Here is a 26,613-nt window from a genome sequence, read left to right on the forward strand (position 1 = left end):
TGGCGGTCTCTGTGAGCTTCTCAGCGACATTCAGCCAGCCAGGTATCCTGCCTGCAGTAGATGGAATGTGGCAATGGAACGCTGGCTGCGCGTGTCATAATAGGCTCTGAGCCTTTATATACCTGTGCACAGCAGCAGCCACCTTCAGTCTGCTGCTGGACAGCCAGCAGCAGCAGCAGCAGGAGAGGTATGTAATCAGGAGCCCTCCTGCTAAGGGTAGACAGCTGCTCGTTCCACCCCACCCCCCGCCTTAATTGGTTCTCCTCCCTTCCAACGGTGTTGAGGCGGGTGGGAACAGCAGGGGGTGAAGGTGCTGTGTTTAAAGAGGTGGAGTTATGCAGATCTAAAACGCGTGGATTGCAGCAGCAGCAAGCCGAAAAGTGCAGGCATGTAAGGGATCTAGAGGTTGACAACATGTCTTCTTAACGGGAGTCCAGGAGCTCATCTCCACAAATGGACTTTTCAGGATCCTTGGGTGGCTCCGTAGTTTGAAACCAATTCTGGTTATCGCTTCTCGGCCTTTTGGCTAAGATCAAGTGTAGTATCTGTTCTTATCAGTTTAATATCTGATACGTCCCCTATCTGGGGACCATATATTAAATGGATTTTTAGAACAGGGAGATGGAAAAAGAGCTTGCTCTGTCCACTCCACGCATTGACCTGGTATTGCAGTATCTCCAGGACCGGTGCACCCCTTCTTTAATGCAGTTTCTAAAATCAGAAAGAACTGAATTCATTGTTTTTTGTTCATTTTGCTTGTTTGTCGGATTTGGGGATGGACTCTTTGGCTTTGCTTTTCTTCTCCTCATTGGATTTTTCATGTTCAAAGTTGCAGAAGCCAGATTACAAGCTCATTTTGGTTCAACTTCAGCAACTGTGCATTGCATTGCCATGTAATGTGATGCAATGCTATCTTTCTAGCTCTCCCTTTTTACTTCCTTTTGGATAAACAGACATATTAGGCAAGCATTTTGGAGCTTTCACCTAAATAACTACAGGTGGTGAGATAAGCTGCACAATATAATTGACCTTTCAGTATATTGTTGCACACACACCATCTATTTAGCAAATGCCCTTGTTATCAACAGCAGCCTTTTAAACTCACCTGAGCTAACAGGTATGTGCGCTGGTTACTCTGCTGCGCTTAAAATTTCTTTTTTGGTTTGCTACAATGCCTTTTCTGAAACGTTGTCTCCTTCTGCTGGAACACTGACTTCTTTCATTTAATGCCTGCAGACTATAAAAGAGAACCCAACCCAAAAAGTTTGGTTGATTAGTCTGTGGCATTCTGTTAAACTGTTGCTTATGGCGGTCTCTGTGAGCTTCTCAGCGACATTCAGCCAGCCAGGTATCCTGCCTGCAGTAGATGGAATGTGGCAATGGAACGCTGGCTGCGCGTGTCATAATAGGCTCTGAGCCTTTATATACCTGTGCACAGCAGCAGCCACCTTCAGTCTGCTGCTGGACAGCCAGCAGCAGCAGCAGCAGGAGAGGTATGTAATCAGGAGCCCTCCTGCTAAGGGTAGACAGCTGCTCGTTCCACCCCACCCCCCGCCTTAATTGGTTCTCCTCCCTTCCAACGGTGTTGAGGCGGGTGGGAACAGCAGGGGGTGAAGGTGCTGTGTTTAAAGAGGTGGAGTTATGCAGATCTAAAACGCGTGGATTGCAGCAGCAGCAAGCCGAAAAGTGCAGGCATGTAAGGGATCTAGAGGTTGACAACATGTCTTCTTAACGGGAGTCCAGGAGCTCATCTCCACAAATGGACTTTTCAGGATCCTTGGGTGGCTCCGTAGTTTGAAACCAATTCTGGTTATCGCTTCTCGGCCTTTTGGCTAAGATCAAGTGTAGTATCTGTTCTTATCAGTTTAATATCTGATACGTCCCCTATCTGGGGACCATATATTAAATGGATTTTTAGAACAGGGAGATGGAAAAAGAGCTTGCTCTGTCCACTCCACGCATTGACCTGGTATTGCAGTATCTCCAGGACCGGTGCACCCCTTCTTTAATGCAGTTTCTAAAATCAGAAAGAATTGAATTCAATGTTTTTTGTTCATTTTGCTTGTTTGTCGGATTTGGGGATGGACTCTTTGGCTTTGCTTTTCTTCTCCTCATTGGATTTTTCATGTTCAAAGTTGCAGAAGCCAGATTACAAGCTCATTTTGGTTCAACTTCAGCAACTGTGCATTGCATTGCCATGTAATGTGATGCAATGCTATCTTTCTAGCTCTCCCTTTTTACTTCCTTTTGGATAAACAGACATATTAGGCAAGCATTTTGGAGCTTTCACCTAAATAACTACAGGTGGTGAGATAAGCTGCACAATATAATTGACCTTTCAGTATATTGTTGCACACACACCATCTATTTAGCAAATGCCCTTGTTATCAACAGCAGCCTTTTAAACTCACCTGAGCTAACAGGTATGTGCGCTGGTTACTCTGCTGCGCTTAAAATTTCTTTTTTGGTTTGCTACAATGCCTTTTCTGAAACGTTGTCTCCTTCTGCTGGAACACTGACTTCTTTCATTTAATGCCTGCAGACTATAAAAGAGAACCCAACCCAAAAAGTTTGGTTGATTAGTCTGTGGCATTCTGTTAAACTGTTGCTTATGGCGGTCTCTGTGAGCTTCTCAGCGACATTCAGCCAGCCAGGTATCCTGCCTGCAGTAGATGGAATGTGGCAATGGAACGCTGGCTGCGCGTGTCATAATAGGCTCTGAGCCTTTATATACCTGTGCACAGCAGCAGCCACCTTCAGTCTGCTGCTGGACAGCCAGCAGCAGCAGCAGCAGGAGAGGTATGTAATCAGGAGCCCTCCTGCTAAGGGTAGACAGCTGCTCGTTCCACCCCACCCCCCGCCTTAATTGGTTCTCCTCCCTTCCAACGGTGTTGAGGCGGGTGGGAACAGCAGGGGGTGAAGGTGCTGTGTTTAAAGAGGTGGAGTTATGCAGATCTAAAACGCGTGGATTGCAGCAGCAGCAAGCCGAAAAGTGCAGGCATGTAAGGGATCTAGAGGTTGACAACATGTCTTCTTAACGGGAGTCCAGGAGCTCATCTCCACAAATGGACTTTTCAGGATCCTTGGGTGGCTCCGTAGTTTGAAACCAATTCTGGTTATCGCTTCTCGGCCTTTTGGCTAAGAACAAGTGTAGTATCTGTTCTTATCAGTTTAATATCTGATACGTCCCCTATCTGGGGACCATATATTAAATGGATTTTTAGAACAGGGAGATGGAAAAAGAGCTTGCTCTGTCCACTCCACGCATTGACCTGGTATTGCAGTATCTCCAGGACTGGTGCACCCCTTCTTTAATGCAGTTTCTAAAATCAGAAAGAATTGAATTCAATGTTTTTTGTTCATTTTGCTTGTTTGTCGGATTTGGGGATGGACTCTTTGGCTTTGCTTTTCTTCTCCTCATTGGATTTTTCATGTTCAAAGTTGCAGAAGCCAGATTACAAGCTCATTTTGGTTCAACTTCAGCAACTGTGCATTGCATTGCCATGTAATGTGATGCAATGCTATCTTTCTAGCTCTCCCTTTTTACTTCCTTTTGGATAAACAGACATATTAGGCAAGCATTTTGGAGCTTTCACCTAAATAACTACAGGTGGTGAGATAAGCTGCACAATATAATTGACCTTTCAGTATATTGTTGCACACACACCATCTATTTAGCAAATGCCCTTGTTATCAACAGCAGCCTTTTAAACTCACCTGAGCTAACAGGTATGTGCGCTGGTTACTCTGCTGCGCTTAAAATTTCTTTTTTGGTTTGCTACAATGCCTTTTCTGAAACGTTGTCTCCTTCTGCTGGAACACTGACTTCTTTCATTTAATGCCTGCAGACTATAAAAGAGAACCCAACCCAAAAAGTTTGGTTGATTAGTCTGTGGCATTCTGTTAAACTGTTGCTTATGGCGGTCTCTGTGAGCTTCTCAGCGACATTCAGCCAGCCAGGTATCCTGCCTGCAGTAGATGGAATGTGGCAATGGAACGCTGGCTGCGCGTGTCATAATAGGCTCTGAGCCTTTATATACCTGTGCACAGCAGCAGCCACCTTCAGTCTGCTGCTGGACAGCCAGCAGCAGCAGCAGCAGGAGAGGTATGTAATCAGGAGCCCTCCTGCTAAGGGTAGACAGCTGCTCGTTCCACCCCACCCCCCGCCTTAATTGGTTCTCCTCCCTTCCAACGGTGTTGAGGCGGGTGGGAACAGCAGGGGGTGAAGGTGCTGTGTTTAAAGAGGTGGAGTTATGCAGATCTAAAACGCGTGGATTGCAGCAGCAGCAAGCCGAAAAGTGCAGGCATGTAAGGGATCTAGAGGTTGACAACATGTCTTCTTAACGGGAGTCCAGGAGCTCATCTCCACAAATGGACTTTTCAGGATCCTTGGGTGGCTCCGTAGTTTGAAACCAATTCTGGTTATCGCTTCTCGGCCTTTTGGCTAAGATCAAGTGTAGTATCTGTTCTTATCAGTTTAATATCTGATACGTCCCCTATCTGGGGACCATATATTAAATGGATTTTTAGAACAGGGAGATGGAAAAAGAGCTTGCTCTGTCCACTCCACGCATTGACCTGGTATTGCAGTATCTCCAGGACCGGTGCACCCCTTCTTTAATGCAGTTTCTAAAATCAGAAAGAATTGAATTCAATGTTTTTTGTTCATTTTGCTTGTTTGTCGGATTTGGGGATGGACTCTTTGGCTTTGCTTTTCTTCTCCTCATTGGATTTTTCATGTTCAAAGTTGCAGAAGCCAGATTACAAGCTCATTTTGGTTCAACTTCAGCAACTGTGCATTGCATTGCCATGTAATGTGATGCAATGCTATCTTTCTAGCTCTCCCTTTTTACTTCCTTTTGGATAAACAGACATATTAGGCAAGCATTTTGGAGCTTTCACCTAAATAACTACAGGTGGTGAGATAAGCTGCACAATATAATTGACCTTTCAGTATATTGTTGCACACACACCATCTATTTAGCAAATGCCCTTGTTATCAACAGCAGCCTTTTAAACTCACCTGAGCTAACAGGTATGTGCGCTGGTTACTCTGCTGCGCTTAAAATTTCTTTTTTGGTTTGCTACAATGCCTTTTCTGAAACGTTGTCTCCTTCTGCTGGAACACTGACTTCTTTCATTTAATGCCTGCAGACTATAAAAGAGAACCCAACCCAAAAAGTTTGGTTGATTAGTCTGTGGCATTCTGTTAAACTGTTGCTTATGGCGGTCTCTGTGAGCTTCTCAGCGACATTCAGCCAGCCAGGTATCCTGCCTGCAGTAGATGGAATGTGGCAATGGAACGCTGGCTGCGCGTGTCATAATAGGCTCTGAGCCTTTATATACCTGTGCACAGCAGCAGCCACCTTCAGTCTGCTGCTGGACAGCCAGCAGCAGCAGCAGCAGGAGAGGTATGTAATCAGGAGCCCTCCTGCTAAGGGTAGACAGCTGCTCGTTCCACCCCACCCCCCGCCTTAATTGGTTCTCCTCCCTTCCAACGGTGTTGAGGCGGGTGGGAACAGCAGGGGGTGAAGGTGCTGTGTTTAAAGAGGTGGAGTTATGCAGATCTAAAACGCGTGGATTGCAGCAGCAGCAAGCCGAAAAGTGCAGGCATGTAAGGGATCTAGAGGTTGACAACATGTCTTCTTAACGGGAGTCCAGGAGCTCATCTCCACAAATGGACTTTTCAGGATCCTTGGGTGGCTCCGTAGTTTGAAACCAATTCTGGTTATCGCTTCTCGGCCTTTTGGCTAAGATCAAGTGTAGTATCTGTTCTTATCAGTTTAATATCTGATACGTCCCCTATCTGGGGACCATATATTAAATGGATTTTTAGAACAGGGAGATGGAAAAAGAGCTTGCTCTGTCCACTCCACGCATTGACCTGGTATTGCAGTATCTCCAGGACCGGTGCACCCCTTCTTTAATGCAGTTTCTAAAATCAGAAAGAACTGAATTCAATGTTTTTTGTTCATTTTGCTTGTTTGTCGGATTTGGGGATGGACTCTTTGGCTTTGCTTTTCTTCTCCTCATTGGATTTTTCATGTTCAAAGTTGCAGAAGCCAGATTACAAGCTCATTTTGGTTCAACTTCAGCAACTGTGCATTGCATTGCCATGTAATGTGATGCAATGCTATCTTTCTAGCTCTCCCTTTTTACTTCCTTTTGGATAAACAGACATATTAGGCAAGCATTTTGGAGCTTTCACCTAAATAACTACAGGTGGTGAGATAAGCTGCACAATATAATTGACCTTTCAGTATATTTTTGCACACACACCATCTATTTAGCAAATGCCCTTGTTATCAACAGCAGCCTTTTAAACTCACCTGAGCTAACAGGTATGTGCGCTGGTTACTCTGCTGCGCTTAAAATTTCTTTTTTGGTTTGCTACAATGCCTTTTCTGAAACGTTGTCTCCTTCTGCTGGAACACTGACTTCTTTCATTTAATGCCTGCAGACTATAAAAGAGAACCCAACCCAAAAAGTTTGGTTGATTAGTCTGTGGCATTCTGTTAAACTGTTGCTTATGGCGGTCTCTGTGAGCTTCTCAGCGACATTCAGCCAGCCAGGTATCCTGCCTGCAGTAGATGGAATGTGGCAATGGAACGCTGGCTGCGCGTGTCATAATAGGCTCTGAGCCTTTATATACCTGTGCACAGCAGCAGCCACCTTCAGTCTGCTGCTGGACAGCCAGCAGCAGCAGCAGCAGGAGAGGTATGTAATCAGGAGCCCTCCTGCTAAGGGTAGACAGCTGCTCGTTCCACCCCACCCCCCGCCTTAATTGGTTCTCCTCCCTTCCAACGGTGTTGAGGCGGGTGGGAACAGCAGGGGGTGAAGGTGCTGTGTTTAAAGAGGTGGAGTTATGCAGATCTAAAACGCGTGGATTGCAGCAGCAGCAAGCCGAAAAGTGCAGGCATGTTAGGGATCTAGAGGTTGACAACATGTCTTCTTAACGGGAGTCCAGGAGCTCATCTCCACAAATGGACTTTTCAGGATCCTTGGGTGGCTCCGTAGTTTGAAACCAATTCTGGTTATCGCTTCTCGGCCTTTTGGCTAAGATCAAGTGTAGTATCTGTTCTTATCAGTTTAATATCTGATACGTCCCCTATCTGGGGACCATATATTAAATGGATTTTTAGAACAGGGAGATGGAAAAAGAGCTTGCTCTGTCCACTCCACGCATTGACCTGGTATTGCAGTATCTCCAGGACCGGTGCACCCCTTCTTTAATGCAGTTTCTAAAATCAGAAAGAATTGAATTCAATGTTTTTTGTTCATTTTGCTTGTTTGTCGGATTTGGGGATGGACTCTTTGGCTTTGCTTTTCTTCTCCTCATTGGATTTTTCATGTTCAAAGTTGCAGAAGCCAGATTACAAGCTCATTTTGGTTCAACTTCAGCAACTGTGCATTGCATTGCCATGTAATGTGATGCAATGCTATGTTTCTAGCTCTCCCTTTTTACTTCCTTTTGGATAAACAGACATATTAGGCAAGCATTTTGGAGCTTTCACCTAAATAACTACAGGTGGTGAGATAAGCTGCACAATATAATTGACCTTTCAGTATATTGTTGCACACACACCATCTATTTAGCAAATGCCCTTGTTATCAACAGCAGCCTTTTAAACTCACCTGAGCTAACAGGTATGTGCGCTGGTTACTCTGCTGCGCTTAAAATTTCTTTTTTGGTTTGCTACAATGCCTTTTCTGAAACGTTGTCTCCTTCTGCTGGAACACTGACTTCTTTCATTTAATGCCTGCAGACTATAAAAGAGAACCCAACCCAAAAAGTTTGGTTGATTAGTCTGTGGCATTCTGTTAAACTGTTGCTTATGGCGGTCTCTGTGAGCTTCTCAGCGACATTCAGCCAGCCAGGTATCCTGCCTGCAGTAGATGGAATGTGGCAATGGAACGCTGGCTGCGCGTGTCATAATAGGCTCTGAGCCTTTATATACCCGTGCACAGCAGCAGCCACCTTCAGTCTGCTGCTGGACAGCCAGCAGCAGCAGCAGCAGGAGAGGTATGTAATCAGGAGCCCTCCTGCTAAGGGTAGACAGCTGCTCGTTCCACCCCACCCCCCGCCTTAATTGGTTCTCCTCCCTTCCACGGGTGTTGAGGCGGGTGGGAACAGCAGGGGGTGAAGGTGCTGTGTTTAAAGAGGTGGAGTTATGCAGATCTAAAACGCGTGGATTGCAGCAGCAGCAAGCCGAAAAGTGCAGGCATGTAAGGGATCTAGAGGTTGACAACATGTCTTCTTAACGGGAGTCCAGGAGCTCATCTCCACAAATGGACTTTTCAGGATCCTTGGGTGGCTCCGTAGTTTGAAACCAATTCTGGTTATCGCTTCTCAGCCTTTTGGCTAAGATCAAGTGTAGTATCTGTTCTTATCAGTTTAATATCTGATACGTCCCCTATCTGGGGACCATATATTAAATGGATTTTTAGAACAGGGAGATGGAAAAAGAGCTTGCTCTGTCCACTCCACGCATTGACCTGGTATTGCAGTATCTCCAGGACCGGTGCACCCCTTCTTTAATGCAGTTTCTAAAATCAGAAAGAATTGAATTCAATGTTTTTTGTTCATTTTGCTTGTTTGTCGGATTTGGGGATGGACTCTTTGGCTTTGCTTTTCTTCTCCTCATTGGATTTTTCATGTTCAAAGTTGCAGAAGCCAGATTACAAGCTCATTTTGGTTCAACTTCAGCAACTGTGCATTGCATTGCCATGTAATGTGATGCAATGCTATCTTTCTAGCTCTCCCTTTTTACTTCCTTTTGGATAAACAGACATATTAGGCAAGCATATTGGAGCTTTCACCTAAATAACTACAGGTGGTGAGATAAGCTGCACAATATAATTGACCTTTCAGTATATTGTTGCACACACACCATCTATTTAGCAAATGCCCTTGTTATCAACAGCAGCCTTTTAAACTCACCTGAGCTAACAGGTATGTGCGCTGGTTACTCTGCTGCGCTTAAAATTTCTTTTTTGGTTTGCTACAATGCCTTTTCTGAAACGTTGTCTCCTTCTGCTGGAACACTGACTTCTTTCATTTAATGCCTGCAGACTATAAAAGAGAACCCAACCCAAAAAGTTTGGTTGATTAGTCTGTGGCATTCTGTTAAACTGTTGCTTATGGCGGTCTCTGTGAGCTTCTCAGCGACATTCAGCCAGCCAGGTATCCTGCCTGCAGTAGATGGAATGTGGCAATGGAACGCTGGCTGCGCGTGTCATAATAGGCTCTGAGCCTTTATATACCTGTGCACAGCAGCAGCCACCTTCAGTCTGCTGCTGGACAGCCAGCAGCAGCAGCAGCAGGAGAGGTATGTAATCAGGAGCCCTCCTGCTAAGGGTAGACAGCTGCTCGTTCCACCCCACCCCCCGCCTTAATTGGTTCTCCTCCCTTCCAACGGTGTTGAGGCGGGTGGGAACAGCAGGGGGTGAAGGTGCTGTGTTTAAAGAGGTGGAGTTATGCAGATCTAAAACGCGTGGATTGCAGCAGCAGCAAGCCGAAAAGTGCAGGCATGTAAGGGATCTAGAGGTTGACAACATGTCTTCTTAACGGGAGTCCAGGAGCTCATCTCCACAAATGGACTTTTCAGGATCCTTGGGTGGCTCCGTAGTTTGAAACCAATTCTGGTTATCGCTTCTCGGCCTTTTGGCTAAGATCAAGTGCAGTGATTTAGCGATTGCTGCCTTGGTTTTGGTTGGAGGTGTCTAGGGTACCTGGCTCGTCGGCCTTGGGGGATCGTCCTTACCTAATTGTGGGGACTTCACCCCCTTGCTGCTATAGGCGTGTCGGCTTAGTCCCCAGACAACGGGAAGTGATCATACTCGCTCCTTCTGTGTGTTGGAGTGGAGATTACGCTCATTCTGTTGGAGAATCATGGCAACAGAGGCGGAGTTGTGGCCGAAGTTGGAGGTTCCAGAACATGCACGTGTGGAGACCGCTTTCCGGATTTTTGTCCGGAGAGACTGTCAGAAGGTTAAGGACTTTCGGTTTATTATGAAGGAGATCATCTTGGGTGTCGCAAAGGTGAATAAAGAAGACATCGTGGCAGTTATGGATTATCCCCAAAAGGGTGTCTATGACGTGTTTTTTGAGTCTAGGAAGATTTTGGAGAACTATATGGATTCTTTTGATGAATTGAGACATGAGAAGTTTGTTGGAATTCGGTTTCAACGTCACGTATTTAGTAGTGAAAAGATGGTGACAGTGAAAATGTTTTCACCACTGGTTCCAGAAGAGGACATTGTCACGTTTTTGAGTGGTTTTGCCAAGTCTGTAGTATCAAAAGGTAAAGTAATGAATGAATTCGGAGTATGGACGGGAAAGTGGAAATTTTTTGTGGAATTTAACATGAACAAGGATAGGAGTTTTTCCTACCCGCCTCAAAGGTTTAAGCTTGGTAAAGTAAGTGGGAATTTATTCTTTAATGGGATGGATTCCTTTTGTTCAATTTGTGAGGTATATGGTCATAAACGTGAAGACTGTACTGCAGAAAAGTGTTGGAAGTGTAAAGCGGAAGGACATGTTTCTAAATCATGTCCAGTAGAAAGGAATAAGTGTAACCTGTGTATGGAAATTGGGCATAGGTTTAAGGAATGCCCAAAGAGAAAGAGTAATAAGGAGAAGATGGAAAGTGCAAAGGCGGAAAAGAAAGAAAAAAAGAAGACGGTAGAGGTTCAGAGGCAAACAGAAGAGGAGGAAGCTGATAAAGAAATGGACAAAGTTAAAAAAGGAATTGCGGAAATGAAGGGAAGTGGTGTGTGTTTTGAAGCTTTTTTTCCAAAGGTAATCGCAAGTGTGAAGGCAAATAAAGAGAGGTTTTTTGAAACCTATAAGGTGGGAAGGACATGGATAGATTATGTGAATACAAACTTTGAATCTTTCTCGCAAGAGAAAGGACTGTTGGAGTATCTAACATATTATGCGTTGAAGGGAGGAATGCAGTAATGTGTTTTGTTTCCTTCCTCTATATATTATGTGTCTGAGAGGAAATACTGGTTGTTGTTTTGTTTTTTTTGTATATGCATTAAATAATGTTTTTTTGTTTTAAAATGACACGATGATGGATTTGGTCCATCACCGTTTTCAGAAGTATGGAATCGAGATGGTACTTGTAATCTGAGTGTTAAGAAAAAAAAAAAAAAAAAAATCTGTTCTTATCAGTTTAATATCTGATACGTCCCCTATCTGGGGACCATATATTAAATGGATTTTTAGAACAGGGAGATGGAAAAAGAGCTTGCTCTGTCCACTCCACGCATTGACCTGGTATTGCAGTATCTCCAGGACCGGTGCACCCCTTCTTTAATGCAGTTTCTAAAATCAGAAAGAATTGAATTCAATGTTTTTTGTTCATTTTGCTTGTTTGTCGGATTTGGGGATGGACTCTTTGGCTTTGCTTTTCTTCTCCTCATTGGATTTTTCATGTTCAAAGTTGCAGAAGCCAGATTACAAGCTCATTTTGGTTCAACTTCAGCAACTGTGCATTGCATTGCCATGTAATGTGATGCAATGCTATCTTTCTAGCTCTCCCTTTTTACTTCCTTTTGGATAAACAGACATATTAGGCAAGCATTTTGGAGCTTTCACCTAAATAACTACAGGTGGTGAGATAAGCTGCACAATATAATTGACCTTTCAGTATATTGTTGCACACACACCATCTATTTAGCAAATGCCCTTGTTATCAACAGCAGCCTTTTAAACTCACCTGAGCTAACAGGTATGTGCGCTGGTTACTCTGCTGCGCTTAAAATTTCTTTTTTGGTTTGCTACAATGCCATTTCTGAAACGTTGTCTCCTTCTGCTGGAACACTGACTTCTTTCATTTAATGCCTGCAGACTATAAAAGAGAACCCAACCCAAAAAGTTTGGTTGATTAGTCTGTGGCATTCTGTTAAACTGTTGCTTATGGCGGTCTCTGTGAGCTTCTCAGCGACATTCAGCCAGCCAGGTATCCTGCCTGCAGTAGATGGAATGTGGCAATGGAACGCTGGCTGCGCGTGTCATAATAGGCTCTGAGCCTTTATATACCTGTGCACAGCAGCAGCCACCTTCAGTCTGCTGCTGGACAGCCAGCAGCAGCAGCAGCAGGAGAGGTATGTAATCAGGAGCCCTCCTGCTAAGGGTAGACAGCTGCTCGTTCCACCCCACCCCCCGCCTTAATTGGTTCTCCTCCCTTCCAACGGTGTTGAGGCGGGTGGGAACAGCAGGGGGTGAAGGTGCTGTGTTTAAAGAGGTGGAGTTATGCAGATCTAAAACGCGTGGATTGCAGCAGCAGCAAGCCGAAAAGTGCAGGCATGTAAGGGATCTAGAGGTTGACAACATGTCTTCTTAACGGGAGTCCAGGAGCTCATCTCCACAAATGGACTTTTCAGGATCCTTGGGTGGCTCCGTAGTTTGAAACCAATTCTGGTTATCGCTTCTCGGCCTTTTGGCTAAGATCAAGTGTAGTATCTGTTCTTATCAGTTTAATATCTGATACGTCCCCTATCTGGGGACCATATATTAAATGGATTTTTAGAACAGGGAGATGGAAAAAGAGCTTGCTCTGTCCACTCCACGCATTGACCTGGTATTGCAGTATCTCCAGGACCGGTGCACCCCTTCTTTAATGCAGTTTCTAAAATCAGAAAGAATTGAATTCAATGTTTTTTGTTCATTTTGCTTGTTTGTCGGATTTGGGGATGGACTCTTTGGCTTTGCTTTTCTTCTCCTCATTGGATTTTTCATGTTCAAAGTTGCAGAAGCCAGATTACAAGCTCATTTTGGTTCAACTTCAGCAACTGTGCATTGCATTGCCATGTAATGTGATGCAATGCTATCTTTCTAGCTCTCCCTTTTTACTTCCTTTTGGATAAACAGACATATTAGGCAAGCATTTTGGAGCTTTCACCTAAATAACTACAGGTGGTGAGATAAGCTGCACAATATAATTGACCTTTCAGTATATTGTTGCACACACACCATCTATTTAGCAAATGCCCTTGTTATCAACAGCAGCCTTTTAAACTCACCTGAGCTAACAGGTATGTGCGCTGGTTACTCTGCTGCGCTTAAAATTTCTTTTTTGGTTTGCTACAATGCCTTTTCTGAAACGTTGTCTCCTTCTGCTGGAACACTGACTTCTTTCATTTAATGCCTGCAGACTATAAAAGAGAACCCAACCCAAAAAGTTTGGTTGATTAGTCTGTGGCATTCTGTTAAACTGTTGCTTATGGCGGTCTCTGTGAGCTTCTCAGCGACATTCAGCCAGCCAGGTATCCTGCCTGCAGTAGATGGAATGTGGCAATGGAACGCTGGCTGCGCGTGTCATAATAGGCTCTGAGCCTTTATATACCTGTGCACAGCAGCAGCCACCTTCAGTCTGCTGCTGGACAGCCAGCAGCAGCAGCAGCAGGAGAGGTATGTAATCAGGAGCCCTCCTGCTAAGGGTAGACAGCTGCTCGTTCCACCCCACCCCCCGCCTTAATTGGTTCTCCTCCCTTCCAAGGGTGTTGAGGCGGGTGGGAACAGCAGGGGGTGAAGGTGCTGTGTTTAAAGAGGTGGAGTTATGCAGATCTAAAACGCGTGGATTGCAGCAGCAGCAAGCCGAAAAGTGCAGGCATGTAAGGGATCTAGAGGTTGACAACATGTCTTCTTAACGGGAGTCCAGGAGCTCATCTCCACAAATGGACTTTTCAGGATCCTTGGGTGGCTCCGTAGTTTGAAACCAATTCTGGTTATCGCTTCTCGGCCTTTTGGCTAAGATCAAGTGTAGTATCTGTTCTTATCAGTTTAATATCTGATACGTCCCCTATCTGGGGACCATATATTAAATGGATTTTTAGAACAGGGAGATGGAAAAAGAGCTTGCTCTGTCCACTCCACGCATTGACCTGGTATTGCAGTATCTCCAGGACCGGTGCACCCCTTCTTTAATGCAGTTTCTAAAATCAGAAAGAATTGAATTCAATGTTTTTTGTTCATTTTGCTTGTTTGTCGGATTTGGGGATGGACTCTTTGGCTTTGCTTTTCTTCTCCTCATTGGATTTTTCATGTTCAAAGTTGCAGAAGCCAGATTACAAGCTCATTTTGGTTCAACTTCAGCAACTGTGCATTGCATTGCCATGTAATGTGATGCAATGCTATCTTTCTAGCTCTCCCTTTTTACTTCCTTTTGGATAAACAGACATATTAGGCAAGCATTTTGGAGCTTTCACCTAAATAACTACAGGTGGTGAGATAAGCTGCACAATATAATTGACCTTTCAGTATATTGTTGCACACACACCATCTATTTAGCAAATGCCCTTGTTATCAACAGCAGCCTTTTAAACTCACCTGAGCTAACAGGTATGTGCGCTGGTTACTCTGCTGCGCTTAAAATTTCTTTTTTGGTTTGCTACAATGCCTTTTCTGAAACGTTGTCTCCTTCTGCTGGAACACTGACTTCTTTCATTTAATGCCTGCAGACTATAAAAGAGAACCCAACCCAAAAAGTTTGGTTGATTAGTCTGTGGCATTCTGTTAAACTGTTGCTTATGGCGGTCTCTGTGAGCTTCTCAGCGACATTCAGCCAGCCAGGTATCCTGCCTGCAGTAGATGGAATGTGGCAATGGAACGCTGGCTGCGCGTGTCATAATAGGCTCTGAGCCTTTATATACCTGTGCACAGCAGCAGCCACCTTCAGTCTGCTGCTGGACAGCCAGCAGCAGCAGCAGCAGGAGAGGTATGTAATCAGGAGCCCTCCTGCTAAGGGTAGACAGCTGCTCGTTCCACCCCACCCCCCGCCTTAATTGGTTCTCCTCCCTTCCAAGGGTGTTGAGGCGGGTGGGAACAGCAGGGGGTGAAGGTGCTGTGTTTAAAGAGGTGGAGTTATGCAGATCTAAAACGCGTGGATTGCAGCAGCAGCAAGCCGAAAAGTGCAGGCATGTAAGGGATCTAGAGGTTGACAACATGTCTTCTTAACGGGAGTCCAGGAGCTCATCTCCACGAATGGACTTTTCAGGATCCTTGGGTGGCTCCGTAGTTTGAAACCAATTCTGGTTATCGCTTCTCGGCCTTTTGGCTAAGATCAAGTGTAGTATCTGTTCTTATCAGTTTAATATCTGATACGTCCCCTATCTGGGGACCATATATTAAATGGATTTTTAGAACAGGGAGATGGAAAAAGAGCTTGCTCTGTCCACTCCACGCATTGACCTGGTATTGCAGTATCTCCAGGACCGGTGCACCCCTTCTTTAATGCAGTTTCTAAAATCAGAAAGAATTGAATTCAATGTTTTTTGTTCATTTTGCTTGTTTGTCGGATTTGGGGATGGACTCTTTGGCTTTGCTTTTCTTCTCCTCATTGGATTTTTCATGTTCAAAGTTGCAGAAGCCAGATTACAAGCTCATTTTGGTTCAACTTCAGCAACTGTGCATTGCATTGCCATGTAATGTGATGCAATGCTATCTTTCTAGCTCTCCCTTTTTACTTCCTTTTGGATAAACAGACATATTAGGCAAGCATTTTGGAGCTTTCACCTAAATAACTACAGGTGGTGAGATAAGCTGCACAATATAATTGACCTTTCAGTATATTGTTGCACACACACCATCTATTTAGCAAATGCCCTTGTTATCAACAGCAGCCTTTTAAACTCACCTGAGCTAACAGGTATGTGCGCTGGTTACTCTGCTGCGCTTAAAATTTCTTTTTTGGTTTGCTACAATGCCTTTTCTGAAACGTTGTCTCCTTCTGCTGGAACACTGACTTCTTTCATTTAATGCCTGCAGACTATAAAAGAGAACCCAACCCAAAAAGTTTGGTTGATTAGTCTGTGGCATTCTGTTAAACTGTTGCTTATGGCGGTCTCTGTGAGCTTCTCAGCGACATTCAGCCAGCCAGGTATCCTGCCTGCAGTAGATGGAATGTGGCAATGGAACGCTGGCTGCGCGTGTCATAATAGGCTCTGAGCCTTTATATACCTGTGCACAGCAGCAGCCACCTTCAGTCTGCTGCTGGACAGCCAGCAGCAGCAGCAGCAGGAGAGGTATGTAATCAGGAGCCCTCCTGCTAAGGGTAGACAGCTGCTCGTTCCACCCCACCCCCCGCCTTAATTGGTTCTCCTCCCTTCCAAGGGTGTTGAGGCGAGTGGGAACAGCAGGGGGTGAAGGTGCTGTGTTTAAAGAGGTGGAGTTATGCAGATCTAAAACGCGTGGATTGCAGCAGCAGCAAGCCGAAAAGTGCAGGCATGTAAGGGATCTAGAGGTTGACAACATGTCTTCTTAACGGGAGTCCAGGAGCTCATCTCCACAAATGGACTTTTCAGGATCTTTGGGTGGCTCCGTAGTTTGAAACCAATTCTGGTTATCGCTTCTCGGCCTTTTGGCTAAGATCAAGTGTAGTATCTGTTCTTATCAGTTTAATATCTGATACGTCCCCTATCTGGGGACCATATATTAAATGGATTTTTAGAACAGGGAGATGGAAAAAGAGCTTGCTCTGTCCACTCCACGCATTGACCTGGTATTGCAGTATCTCCAGGACCGGTGCACCCCTTCTTTAATGCAGTTTCTAAAATCAGAAAGAATTGAATTCAATGTTTTTTGTTCATTTTGCTTGTTTGTCGGATTTGGGGATGGACTCTTTGGCTTTGCTTTTCTTCTCCTCATTGGATTTTTCATGTTCAAAGTTGCAGAAGCCAGATTACAAGCTCATTTTGGTTCAACTTCAGCAACTGTGCATTGCATTGCCATGTAATGTGATGCAATGCTATCTTTCTAGCTCTCCCTTTTTACTTCCTTTTGGATAAACAGACATATTAGGCAAGCATTTTGGAGCTTTCACCTAAATAACTACAGGTGGTGAGATAAGCTGCACAATATAATTGACCTTTCAGTATATTGTTGCACACACACCATCTATTTAGCAAATGCCCTTGTTATCAACAGCAGCCTTTTAAACTCACCTGAGCTAACAGGTATGTGCGCTGGTTACTCTGCTGCGCTTAAAATTTCTTTTTTGGTTTGCTACAATGCCTTTTCTGAAACGTTGTCTCCTTCTGCTGGAACACTGACTTCTTTCATTTAATGCCTGCAGACTATAAAAGAGAACCCAACCCAAAAAGTTTGGTTGATTAGTCTGTGGCATTCTGTTAAACTGTTGCTTATGGCGGTCTCTGTGAGCTTCTCAGCGACATTCAGCCAGCCAGGTATCCTGCCTGCAGTAGATGGAATGTGGCAATGGAACGCTGGCTGCGCGTGTCATAATAGGCTCTGAGCCTTTATATACCTGTGCACAGCAGCAGCCACCTTCAGTTTGCTGCTGGACAGCCAGCAGCAGCAGCAGCAGGAGAGGTATGTAATCAGGAGCCCTCCTGCTAAGGGTAGACAGCTGCTCGTTCCACCCCACCCCCCACCTTAATTGGTTCTCCTCCCTTCCAACGGTGTTGAGGCGGGTGGGAACAGCAGGGGGTGAAGGTGCTGTGTTTAAAGAGGTGGAGTTATGCAGATCTAAAACGCGTGGATTGCAGCAGCAGCAAGCCGAAAAGTGCAGGCATGTAAGGGATCTAGAGGTTGACAACATGTCTTCTTAACGGGAGTCCAGGAGCTCATCTCCACAAATGGACTTTTCAGGATCCTTGGGTGGCTCCGTAGTTTGAAACCAATTCTGGTTATCGCTTCTCGGCCTTTTGGCTAAGATCAAGTGTAGTATCTGTTCTTATCAGTTTAATATCTGATACGTCCCCTATCTGGGGACCATATATTAAATGGATTTTTAGAACAGGGAGATGGAAAAAGAGCTTGCTCTGTCCACTCCACGCATTGACCTGGTATTGCAGTATCTCCAGGACCGGTGCACCCCTTCTTTAATGCAGTTTCTAAAATCAGAAAGAATTGAATTCAATGTTTTTTGTTCATTTTGCTTGTTTGTCGGATTTGGGGATGGACTCTTTGGCTTTGCTTTTCTTCTCCTCATTGGATTTTTCATGTTCAAAGTTGCAGAAGCCAGATTACAAGCTCATTTTGGTTCAACTTCAGCAACTGTGCATTGCATTGCCATGTAATGTGATGCAATGCTATCTTTCTAGCTCTCCCTTTTTACTTCCTTTTGGATAAACAGACATATTAGGCAAGCATTTTGGAGCTTTCACCTAAATAACTACAGGTGGTGAGATAAGCTGCACAATATAATTGACCTTTCAGTATATTGTTGCACACACACCATCTATTTAGCAAATGCCCTTGTTATCAACAGCAGCCTTTTAAACTCACCTGAGCTAACAGGTATGTGCGCTGGTTACTCTGCTGCGCTTAAAATTTCTTTTTTGGTTTGCTACAATGCCTTTTCTGAAACGTTGTCTCCTTCTGCTGGAACACTGACTTCTTTCATTTAATGCCTGCAGACTATAAAAGAGAACCCAACCCAAAAAGTTTGGTTGATTAGTCTGTGGCATTCTGTTAAACTGTTGCTTATGGCGGTCTCTGTGAGCTTCTCAGCGACATTCAGCCAGCCAGGTATCCTGCCTGCAGTAGATGGAATGTGGCAATGGAACGCTGGCTGCGCGTGTCATAATAGGCTCTGAGCCTTTATATACCTGTGCACAGCAGCAGCCACCTTCAGTTTGCTGCTGGACAGCCAGCAGCAGCAGCAGCAGGAGAGGTATGTAATCAGGAGCCCTCCTGCTAAGGGTAGACAGCTGCTCGTTCCACCCCACCCCCCACCTTAATTGGTTCTCCTCCCTTCCAACGGTGTTGAGGCGGGTGGGAACAGCAGGGGGTGAAGGTGCTGTGTTTAAAGAGGTGGAGTTATGCAGATCTAAAACGCGTGGATTGCAGCAGCAGCAAGCCGAAAAGTGCAGGCATGTAAGGGATCTAGAGGTTGACAACATGTCTTCTTAACGGGAGTCCAGGAGCTCATCTCCACAAATGGACTTTTCAGGATCCTTGGGTGGCTCCGTAGTTTGAAACCAATTCTGGTTATCGCTTCTCGGCCTTTTGGCTAAGATCAAGTGTAGTATCTGTTCTTATCAGTTTAATATCTGATACGTCCCCTATCTGGGGACCATATATTAAATGGATTTTTAGAACAGGGAGATGGAAAAAGAGCTTGCTCTGTCCACTCCACGCATTGACCTGGTATTGCAGTATCTCCAGGACCGGTGCACCCCTTCTTTAATGCAGTTTCTAAAATCAGAAAGAATTGAATTCAATGTTTTTTGTTCATTTTGCTTGTTTGTCGGATTTGGGGATGGACTCTTTGGCTTTGCTTTTCTTCTCCTCATTGGATTTTTCATGTTCAAAGTTGCAGAAGCCAGATTACAAGCTCATTTTGGTTCAACTTCAGCAACTGTGCATTGCATTGCCATGTAATGTGATGCAATGCTATCTTTCTAGCTCTCCCTTTTTACTTCCTTTTGGATAAACAGACATATTAGGCAAGCATTTTGGAGCTTTCACCTAAATAACTACAGGTGGTGAGATAAGCTGCACAATATAATTGACCTTTCAGTATATTGTTGCACACACACCATCTATTTAGCAAATGCCCTTGTTATCAACAGCAGCCTTTTAAACTCACCTGAGCTAACAGGTATGTGCGCTGGTTACTCTGCTGCGCTTAAAATTTCTTTTTTGGTTTGCTACAATGCCTTTTCTGAAACGTTGTCTCCTTCTGCTGGAACACTGACTTCTTTCATTTAATGCCTGCAGACTATAAAAGAGAACCCAACCCAAAAAGTTTGGTTGATTAGTCTGTGGCATTCTGTTAAACTGTTGCTTATGGCGGTCTCTGTGAGCTTCTCAGCGACATTCAGCCAGCCAGGTATCCTGCCTGCAGTAGATGGAATGTGGCAATGGAACGCTGGCTGCGCGTGTCATAATAGGCTCTGAGCCTTTATATACCTGTGCACAGCAGCAGCCACCTTCAGTTTGCTGCTGGACAGCCAGCAGCAGCAGCAGCAGGAGAGGTATGTAATCAGGAGCCCTCCTGCTAAGGGTAGACAGCTGCTCGTTCCACCCCACCCCCCGCCTTAATTGGTTCTCCTCCCTTCCAACGGTGTTGAGGCGGGTGGGAACAGCAGGGGGTGAAGGTGCTGTGTTTAAAGAGGTGGAGTTATGCAGATCTAAAACGCGTGGATTGCAGCAGCAGCAAGCCGAAAAGTGCAGGCATGTAAGGGATCTAGAGGTTGACAACATGTCTTCTTAACGGGAGTCCAGGAGCTCATCTCCACAAATGGACTTTTCAGGATCCTTGGGTGGCTCCGTAGTTTGAAACCAATTCTGGTTATCGCTTCTCGGCCTTTTGGCTAAGATCAAGTGTAGTATCTGTTCTTATCAGTTTAATATCTGATACGTCCCCTATCTGGGGACCATATATTAAATGGATTTTTAGAACAGGGAGATGGAAAAAGAGCTTGCTCTGTCCACTCCACGCATTGACCTGGTATTGCAGTATCTCCAGGACCGGTGCACCCCTTCTTTAATGCAGTTTCTAAAATCAGAAAGAATTGAATTCAATGTTTTTTGTTCATTTTGCTTGTTTGTCGGATTTGGGGATGGACTCTTTGGCTTTGCTTTTCTTCTCCTCATTGGATTTTTCATGTTCAAAGTTGCAGAAGCCAGATTACAAGCTCATTTTGGTTCAACTTCAGCAACTGTGCATTGCATTGCCATGTAATGTGATGCAATGCTATCTTTCTAGCTCTCCCTTTTTACTTCCTTTTGGATAAACAGACATATTAGGCAAGCATTTTGGAGCTTTCACCTAAATAACTACAGGTGGTGAGATAAGCTGCACAATATAATTGACCTTTCAGTATATTGTTGCACACACACCATCTATTTAGCAAATGCCCTTGTTATCAACAGCAGCCTTTTAAACTCACCTGAGCTAACAGGTATGTGCGCTGGTTACTCTGCTGCGCTTAAAATTTCTTTTTTGGTTTGCTACAATGCCTTTTCTGAAACGTTGTCTCCTTCTGCTGGAACACTGACTTCTTTCATTTAATGCCTGCAGACTATAAAAGAGAACCCAACCCAAAAAGTTTGGTTGATTAGTCTGTGGCATTCTGTTAAACTGTTGCTTATGGCGGTCTCTGTGAGCTTCTCAGCGACATTCAGCCAGCCAGGTATCCTGCCTGCAGTAGATGGAATGTGGCAATGGAACGCTGGCTGCGCGTGTCATAATAGGCTCTGAGCCTTTATATACCTGTGCACAGCAGCAGCCACCTTCAGTCTGCTGCTGGACAGCCAGCAGCAGCAGCAGCAGGAGAGGTATGTAATCAGGAGCCCTCCTGCTAAGGGTAGACAGCTGCTCGTTCCACCCCACCCCCCGCCTTAATTGGTTCTCCTCCCTTCCAACGGTGTTGAGGCGGGTGGGAACAGCAGGGGGTGAAGGTGCTGTGTTTAAAGAGGTGGAGTTATGCAGATCTAAAACGCGTGGATTGCAGCAGCAGCAAGCCGAAAAGTGCAGGCATGTAAGGGATCTAGAGGTTGACAACATGTCTTCTTAACGGGAGTCCAGGAGCTCATCTCCACAAATGGACTTTTCAGGATCCTTGGGTGGCTCCGTAGTTTGAAACCAATTCTGGTTATCGCTTCTCGGCCTTTTGGCTAAGATCAAGTGTAGTATCTGTTCTTATCAGTTTAATATCTGATACGTCCCCTATCTGAGAACCATATATTAAATGGATTTTTAGAACAGGGAGATGGAAAAAGAGCTTGCTCTGTCCACTCCACGCATTGACCTGGTATTGCAGTATCTCCAGGACCGGTGCACCCCTTCTTTAATGCAGTTTCTAAAATCAGAAAGAATTGAATTCAATGTTTTTTGTTCATTTTGCTTGTTTGTCGGATTTGGGGATGGACTCTTTGGCTTTGCTTTTCTTCTCCTCATTGGATTTTTCATGTTCAAAGTTGCAGAAGCCAGATTACAAGCTCATTTTGGTTCAACTTCAGCAACTGTGCATTGCATTGCCATGTAATGTGATGCAATGCTATCTTTCTAGCTCTCCCTTTTTACTTCCTTTTGGATAAACAGACATATTAGGCAAGCATTTTGGAGCTTTCACCTAAATAACTACAGGTGGTGAGATAAGCTGCACAATATAATTGACCTTTCAGTATATTGTTGCACACACACCATCTATTTAGCAAATGCCCTTGTTATCAACAGCAGCCTTTTAAACTCACCTGAGCTAACAGGTATGTGCGCTGGTTACTCTGCTGCGCTTAAAATTTCTTTTTTGGTTTGCTACAATGCCTTTTCTGAAACGTTGTCTCCTTCTGCTGGAACACTGACTTCTTTCATTTAATGCCTGCAGACTATAAAAGAGAACCCAACCCAAAAAGTTTGGTTGATTAGTCTGTGGCATTCTGTTAAACTGTTGCTTATGGCGGTCTCTGTGAGCTTCTCAGCGACATTCAGCCAGCCAGGTATCCTGCCTGCAGTAGATGGAATGTGGCAATGGAACGCTGGCTGCGCGTGTCATAATAGGCTCTGAGCCTTTATATACCTGTGCACAGCAGCAGCCACCTTCAGTCTGCTGCTGGACAGCCAGCAGCAGCAGCAGCAGGAGAGGTATGTAATCAGGAGCCCTCCTGCTAAGGGTAGACAGCTGCTCGTTCCACCCCACCCCCCGCCTTAATTGGTTCTCCTCCCTTCCAACGGTGTTGAGGCGGGTGGGAACAGCAGGGGGTGAAGGTGCTGTGTTTAAAGAGGTGGAGTTATGCAGATCTAAAACGCGTGGATTGCAGCAGCAGCAAGCCGAAAAGTGCAGGCATGTAAGGGATCTAGAGGTTGACAACATGTCTTCTTAACGGGAGTCCAGGAGCTCATCTCCACAAATGGACTTTTCAGGATCCTTGGGTGGCTCCGTAGTTTGAAACCAATTCTGGTTATCGCTTCTCGGCCTTTTGGCTGCGATCGTATGACTGTACCTTGATTGGTGCGAGTCTCCTGGAGGAATCCGGACCCTTTTGTGGAGGATTTTCTGCTTTTTCCTGTGGTATTCCATACCGACAGAATCCAAGATGTCTTTTGTGAAGAACACCATCCGTTTGTCCGTGGATCCATCTGACCAGAACAAGAACAACGTGGTTTTCATTGTCCAAGACATCGTTGAAGGCAAAGCTGGAGCAAGACGTTCTGAGATCTTCAGTGTCAACGAATTTTCACGTCAAGGTAATTATGACGTTACCTTTATGGACCAGGATGTTTGCCTTAATGTCTTTGAATGGCTCCGTGGTCACTCTAGTGACCCCTGCTTGGAAGGAGTTAGATGGGAACCTTTGTTTGGTCTGCAAGAAAAGGAGGTGACTGTGACTGTCTATAACCCTTTTACAGACCCTGAGCTGCTGGAGTGCTTCCTCTCTCGCTACTGTGAATATGTGCGGAAGGGAGTGAAGCAAGTCAATTGTCTAGGAATCTTTAACTGTCAGTATAAATTCCGTGTGAAATTGAAAAGGGATCCTGACAGTGTGGGGGGCTTTAGACACCCTCCATCAAATTTTTCCATTGCAGGCCATAGAGGTTTCCTCTTTTACCCAGGCCAGCCCATGTTTTGCCGTAGATGCTTTTCTTTTGGACATACCATGGTAACATGCCTTAAAGGGCAGTGTTGCCGAAATTGCAGAAAGGAGGGGCATATGGCCAACCAGTGTCCAGAGGCCAAGTCCTGTGATGTCTGTGGGAGTAGTGATCACATGTATAAGGACTGTCCTATGAGTGCACCTAGACGTTCTGATAAAGAACAGAAGGAGGAGGAGCTGGAGAGGAGGCAGATGGCAAGCGCACTGAAAGTGCTGGAAAGATTGGAGAGGGAGGAGAGAGAGGGAAGGAGGCGGGAAACTGGTAGAGCCTCTCCCTCTACGGCGCCAGAGGAGGTGTCCCTGAGACCATGTTCTTCTTCTGCTGAAGAAATGAGGAAGAAGCGGAGGGAAGAAAAGGAGTTCTGGAGGGAAGTGGCAAAGGTGGAGAAAAAGGCAGTGTCTGCGAGAATATCTAGGAAAGTGGTGGAAGCAGAGCTGCCTGAGATGATGACTTTTGGAGAGGCAATGGACGCAACAGGATGTGAAGTGCAAATCTCGGAACCCGACAGTCCTGAACACCCTTCGGGTCCTGAAAACACTGAAGATTTTTCTTCGGAGGATGATAGGGGTGCAAAGAAGAGTCGTAGGGAGGATGGTGGGGACAGTGATGATGCAGATTTTAGTGAGCCTCAGAGGAAGATCAGAACTGCCAGAGTGAGGAGTGTGGCTGGTGAAGCCAGCGGGTCGGAAACCAGCTGTTCTGTTCTGATGGCGGAGGAGGATAGTGGTGGTGCTGGATAGTGTCACCATATAATATTGTAAATGTTTTTTCTTTTTGTCCTCTTGTGAGCTTTGGTTTAGGCCAAAGGCTATTTCTTTGTGTAATTGGTGAAGGAGTAGAAGTATTATGGGATTTACCATAGTGTCCCAAAACGTAAGAGTGTTTAAAAGTAAAGTAAGAAGAGCTGCTATTTTTGAGTTTTTAGCTATGCAAAATGCATCTATTTTTTGTTTACAAGAATGTGGGGTAGTGGATGGTGTGAAAGGGGATGAATGGTCTTATGGAGCGTCTGTGTGGTCGGGGAGTGCATGTAATAAGAATGATGGTGTGGGTATTTTGGTTAAAGGAAGGGAGGTTGTTTTGAGTGATTATTTGGTTATTGAGGTGGGGAGATGTATCCTTGCTAATTTTGTATACAAGAATGTAAAGTTTTGTGTTATTAATGTTTATGCGCCAGTTGAAAAAAATGAGCGCAAAAATTTATTTGAAAAAATTAAGCTTTTTGTTCCAGGAAGAATACCTGTGGTAATTGTGGGTGATATGAACTGTGATGTGGGGAGAGTGAATGTGGATGTGTCTGGGAAAGCATTATTGGAGTTAGTGAATGATTTTGGGTTGTGTGATATGCAGCGCGTGTGTAACATGAATCCTTTGTTGAACACTTTCTTTTCTGAGAGTGGTAGGGTACAATCCAGATTGGATTATTGTTTTATTTCTAAAAATATGGTTTCTGTTAATTATAGGCAGGAAAACGTTCTTTTTTCAGATCATGTGTGTATGTTGTGTGAGTTGGATATAAAAGTTGATGGAGTGTTTGGGAGAGGATTGTGGAAGTTAAATGTTAAACTGTTAGAGAATGAAGATGTGAGAAAGGAGTATGAAAGGCGGTATGAAGAATGGTGTAAGCATAAAAATGAGTTTGGGAATGTTTGTGAGTGGTGGGACTGGGTGAAGAAACAAACAAAAATGTTCTTTAAAAATTTAGGATACAAGTATGCAGCAATTAAAAGAGAGTTTTGTTAAACTGAACGCGCGGTTGAGCGTTTTGTATAAGTTAAGGGAAGGAGGAGTTGAGGTGGAGGAGGATATTTTAGAGGTAAAAAAGGAGATTAGTGAGTTTTTGTTGGAGAGAGGGAGAAGCATAGTGTTTAGGGCAAAGATTGATAAGATGGAGCAGGATGAGAAATGTTCTCGGTTTTTCTTTAAAAAAGTTTTTGGAAAGAAACAGAGTATGAGCGTGGTGTATGGAGCAGATGGAAGTGAGGTGAGTGGAGAGGATATGTGTGAAGAGGTGGCTAAGTTTTATGAGGATCTGTATGCAGTGAAACAGAGGGATGAATGTTTGGAGAATGATGTTTTGAGTGTGTTAGAGAGTAAGTTGAGTGAAGCAGAAAGAGAGAGAGTGATGGGTGAGGTGACTGGTGATGAGGTATGGAAGGTTATGTGTAGTATGGCTTTGAATAAGACGCCGGGGGAGGATGGCCTCCCAGTAGAATTTTATCGTGTGATGTGGGGTGTGATTGGTAAGGACTTTGTGGATGTATGTAAGTATATGTGGGGAAACATGGAGGTGGCTGAGAGTATGCGTGCAGGTATGGTTGTGTTAATTCCTAAGAAAGGGGATTTGAAAAGTCTGAGGAATTGGAGGCCAATAACGTTACTTAATTGTGATTATAAAATCTATGCAAAACTTATGGCTAATAGGATGCGTGATGTGATAGAGAGTGTGATTGGGGATGAGCAGTGTTGTGCGGTACCTGGGAGGCGGATTCATGAGTGTGTGTGTATGTTAAGAGATTGTCTATGGGATTGCATGGGTCGTAAGAAGAGTGTATTTTTGTTAAGTTTGGATTTTGAAAAGGCTTATGATAGGTTGTCGCATGGTTTTTTGTTCAGAGTGTTGTTAAAAATGGGTTTTCCGGCTGATTTTGTTGGGCGAGTGAGAAGTTTGTATGCGGGTGTTTATAGCTGTGTTTTAATGAATGGGTATGTGGGTAGGAAAGTGAATGTGTTTTCGGGTGTGCGACAGGGGTGTCCTTTGTCCCCTGTAGCATTTATTTGTGCAATTGAGCCATTGTTGTGTATGCTGAGGAAAGATAAGGTAATTCGTGGTGTGCAAGTGCCGGGAGGTGGAGGAAAAGAATGGAAGGTGAGTGGTTATATGGATGACGTGTGTGTATTATGTGATTCTGAATGTTCGGTGAGGCGGGTGAAGTTGTTAGTGTCTATTTTTTGTGGTGCATCTGCGTTTAAAGTGAATTGGGAAAAGAGTGAGTGTAAGGGTTTTGGAGGCGGAAGTTTAAGTAGGGATGTAGGTGTG

The 26,613-nt window shown here is 44.6% G+C and overlaps 16 non-coding genes across 16 annotated transcripts; all 16 read left to right on the top strand.

The window, feature by feature from the left end:
• Positions 1-506: 506 nt before the first annotated feature.
• LOC141230983 (U2 spliceosomal RNA) lies at positions 507-697 on the top strand. The gene has a single exon (XR_012297401.1). It is a non-coding gene; the product is annotated as a U2 spliceosomal RNA (small nuclear RNA).
• Positions 698-1,812: 1,115 nt separating this feature from the next.
• LOC141230984 (U2 spliceosomal RNA) lies at positions 1,813-2,003 on the top strand. Its single transcript, XR_012297402.1, has one exon. It is a non-coding gene; the product is annotated as a U2 spliceosomal RNA (small nuclear RNA).
• Positions 2,004-3,118: 1,115 nt separating this feature from the next.
• On the top strand, positions 3,119-3,309 carry LOC141231354 (U2 spliceosomal RNA). The gene has a single exon (XR_012297766.1). It is a non-coding gene; the product is annotated as a U2 spliceosomal RNA (small nuclear RNA).
• A 1,115-nt stretch (positions 3,310-4,424) lies between these two features.
• LOC141230985 (U2 spliceosomal RNA) lies at positions 4,425-4,615 on the top strand. Its single transcript, XR_012297403.1, has one exon. It is a non-coding gene; the product is annotated as a U2 spliceosomal RNA (small nuclear RNA).
• A 1,115-nt stretch (positions 4,616-5,730) lies between these two features.
• LOC141230986 (U2 spliceosomal RNA) lies at positions 5,731-5,921 on the top strand. The gene has a single exon (XR_012297404.1). It is a non-coding gene; the product is annotated as a U2 spliceosomal RNA (small nuclear RNA).
• Positions 5,922-7,036: 1,115 nt separating this feature from the next.
• On the top strand, positions 7,037-7,227 carry LOC141230987 (U2 spliceosomal RNA). Its single transcript, XR_012297405.1, has one exon. It is a non-coding gene; the product is annotated as a U2 spliceosomal RNA (small nuclear RNA).
• Positions 7,228-8,342: 1,115 nt separating this feature from the next.
• Positions 8,343-8,533, top strand: LOC141231292 (U2 spliceosomal RNA). Its single transcript, XR_012297706.1, has one exon. It is a non-coding gene; the product is annotated as a U2 spliceosomal RNA (small nuclear RNA).
• Positions 8,534-11,132: 2,599 nt separating this feature from the next.
• Positions 11,133-11,318, top strand: LOC141231465 (U2 spliceosomal RNA). The gene has a single exon (XR_012297852.1). It is a non-coding gene; the product is annotated as a U2 spliceosomal RNA (small nuclear RNA).
• Positions 11,319-12,433: 1,115 nt separating this feature from the next.
• Positions 12,434-12,624, top strand: LOC141230988 (U2 spliceosomal RNA). Its single transcript, XR_012297406.1, has one exon. It is a non-coding gene; the product is annotated as a U2 spliceosomal RNA (small nuclear RNA).
• Positions 12,625-13,739: 1,115 nt separating this feature from the next.
• On the top strand, positions 13,740-13,930 carry LOC141230990 (U2 spliceosomal RNA). Its single transcript, XR_012297407.1, has one exon. It is a non-coding gene; the product is annotated as a U2 spliceosomal RNA (small nuclear RNA).
• A 1,115-nt stretch (positions 13,931-15,045) lies between these two features.
• LOC141230991 (U2 spliceosomal RNA) lies at positions 15,046-15,236 on the top strand. Its single transcript, XR_012297408.1, has one exon. It is a non-coding gene; the product is annotated as a U2 spliceosomal RNA (small nuclear RNA).
• A 1,115-nt stretch (positions 15,237-16,351) lies between these two features.
• Positions 16,352-16,542, top strand: LOC141230992 (U2 spliceosomal RNA). The gene has a single exon (XR_012297409.1). It is a non-coding gene; the product is annotated as a U2 spliceosomal RNA (small nuclear RNA).
• Positions 16,543-17,657: 1,115 nt separating this feature from the next.
• Positions 17,658-17,848, top strand: LOC141230994 (U2 spliceosomal RNA). Its single transcript, XR_012297411.1, has one exon. It is a non-coding gene; the product is annotated as a U2 spliceosomal RNA (small nuclear RNA).
• Positions 17,849-18,963: 1,115 nt separating this feature from the next.
• On the top strand, positions 18,964-19,154 carry LOC141230995 (U2 spliceosomal RNA). The gene has a single exon (XR_012297412.1). It is a non-coding gene; the product is annotated as a U2 spliceosomal RNA (small nuclear RNA).
• Positions 19,155-20,269: 1,115 nt separating this feature from the next.
• On the top strand, positions 20,270-20,460 carry LOC141230996 (U2 spliceosomal RNA). Its single transcript, XR_012297413.1, has one exon. It is a non-coding gene; the product is annotated as a U2 spliceosomal RNA (small nuclear RNA).
• Positions 20,461-21,575: 1,115 nt separating this feature from the next.
• On the top strand, positions 21,576-21,766 carry LOC141231372 (U2 spliceosomal RNA). Its single transcript, XR_012297783.1, has one exon. It is a non-coding gene; the product is annotated as a U2 spliceosomal RNA (small nuclear RNA).
• Positions 21,767-26,613: the final 4,847 nt, after the last annotated feature.

Source organism: Phyllobates terribilis, unplaced genomic scaffold (assembly GCF_046119375.1).
Source record: "Phyllobates terribilis strain yellow unplaced genomic scaffold, ASM4611937v1 Scaffold_505__1_contigs__length_1300667, whole genome shotgun sequence".
NCBI lineage: Eukaryota > Metazoa > Chordata > Amphibia > Anura > Dendrobatidae > Phyllobates > Phyllobates terribilis.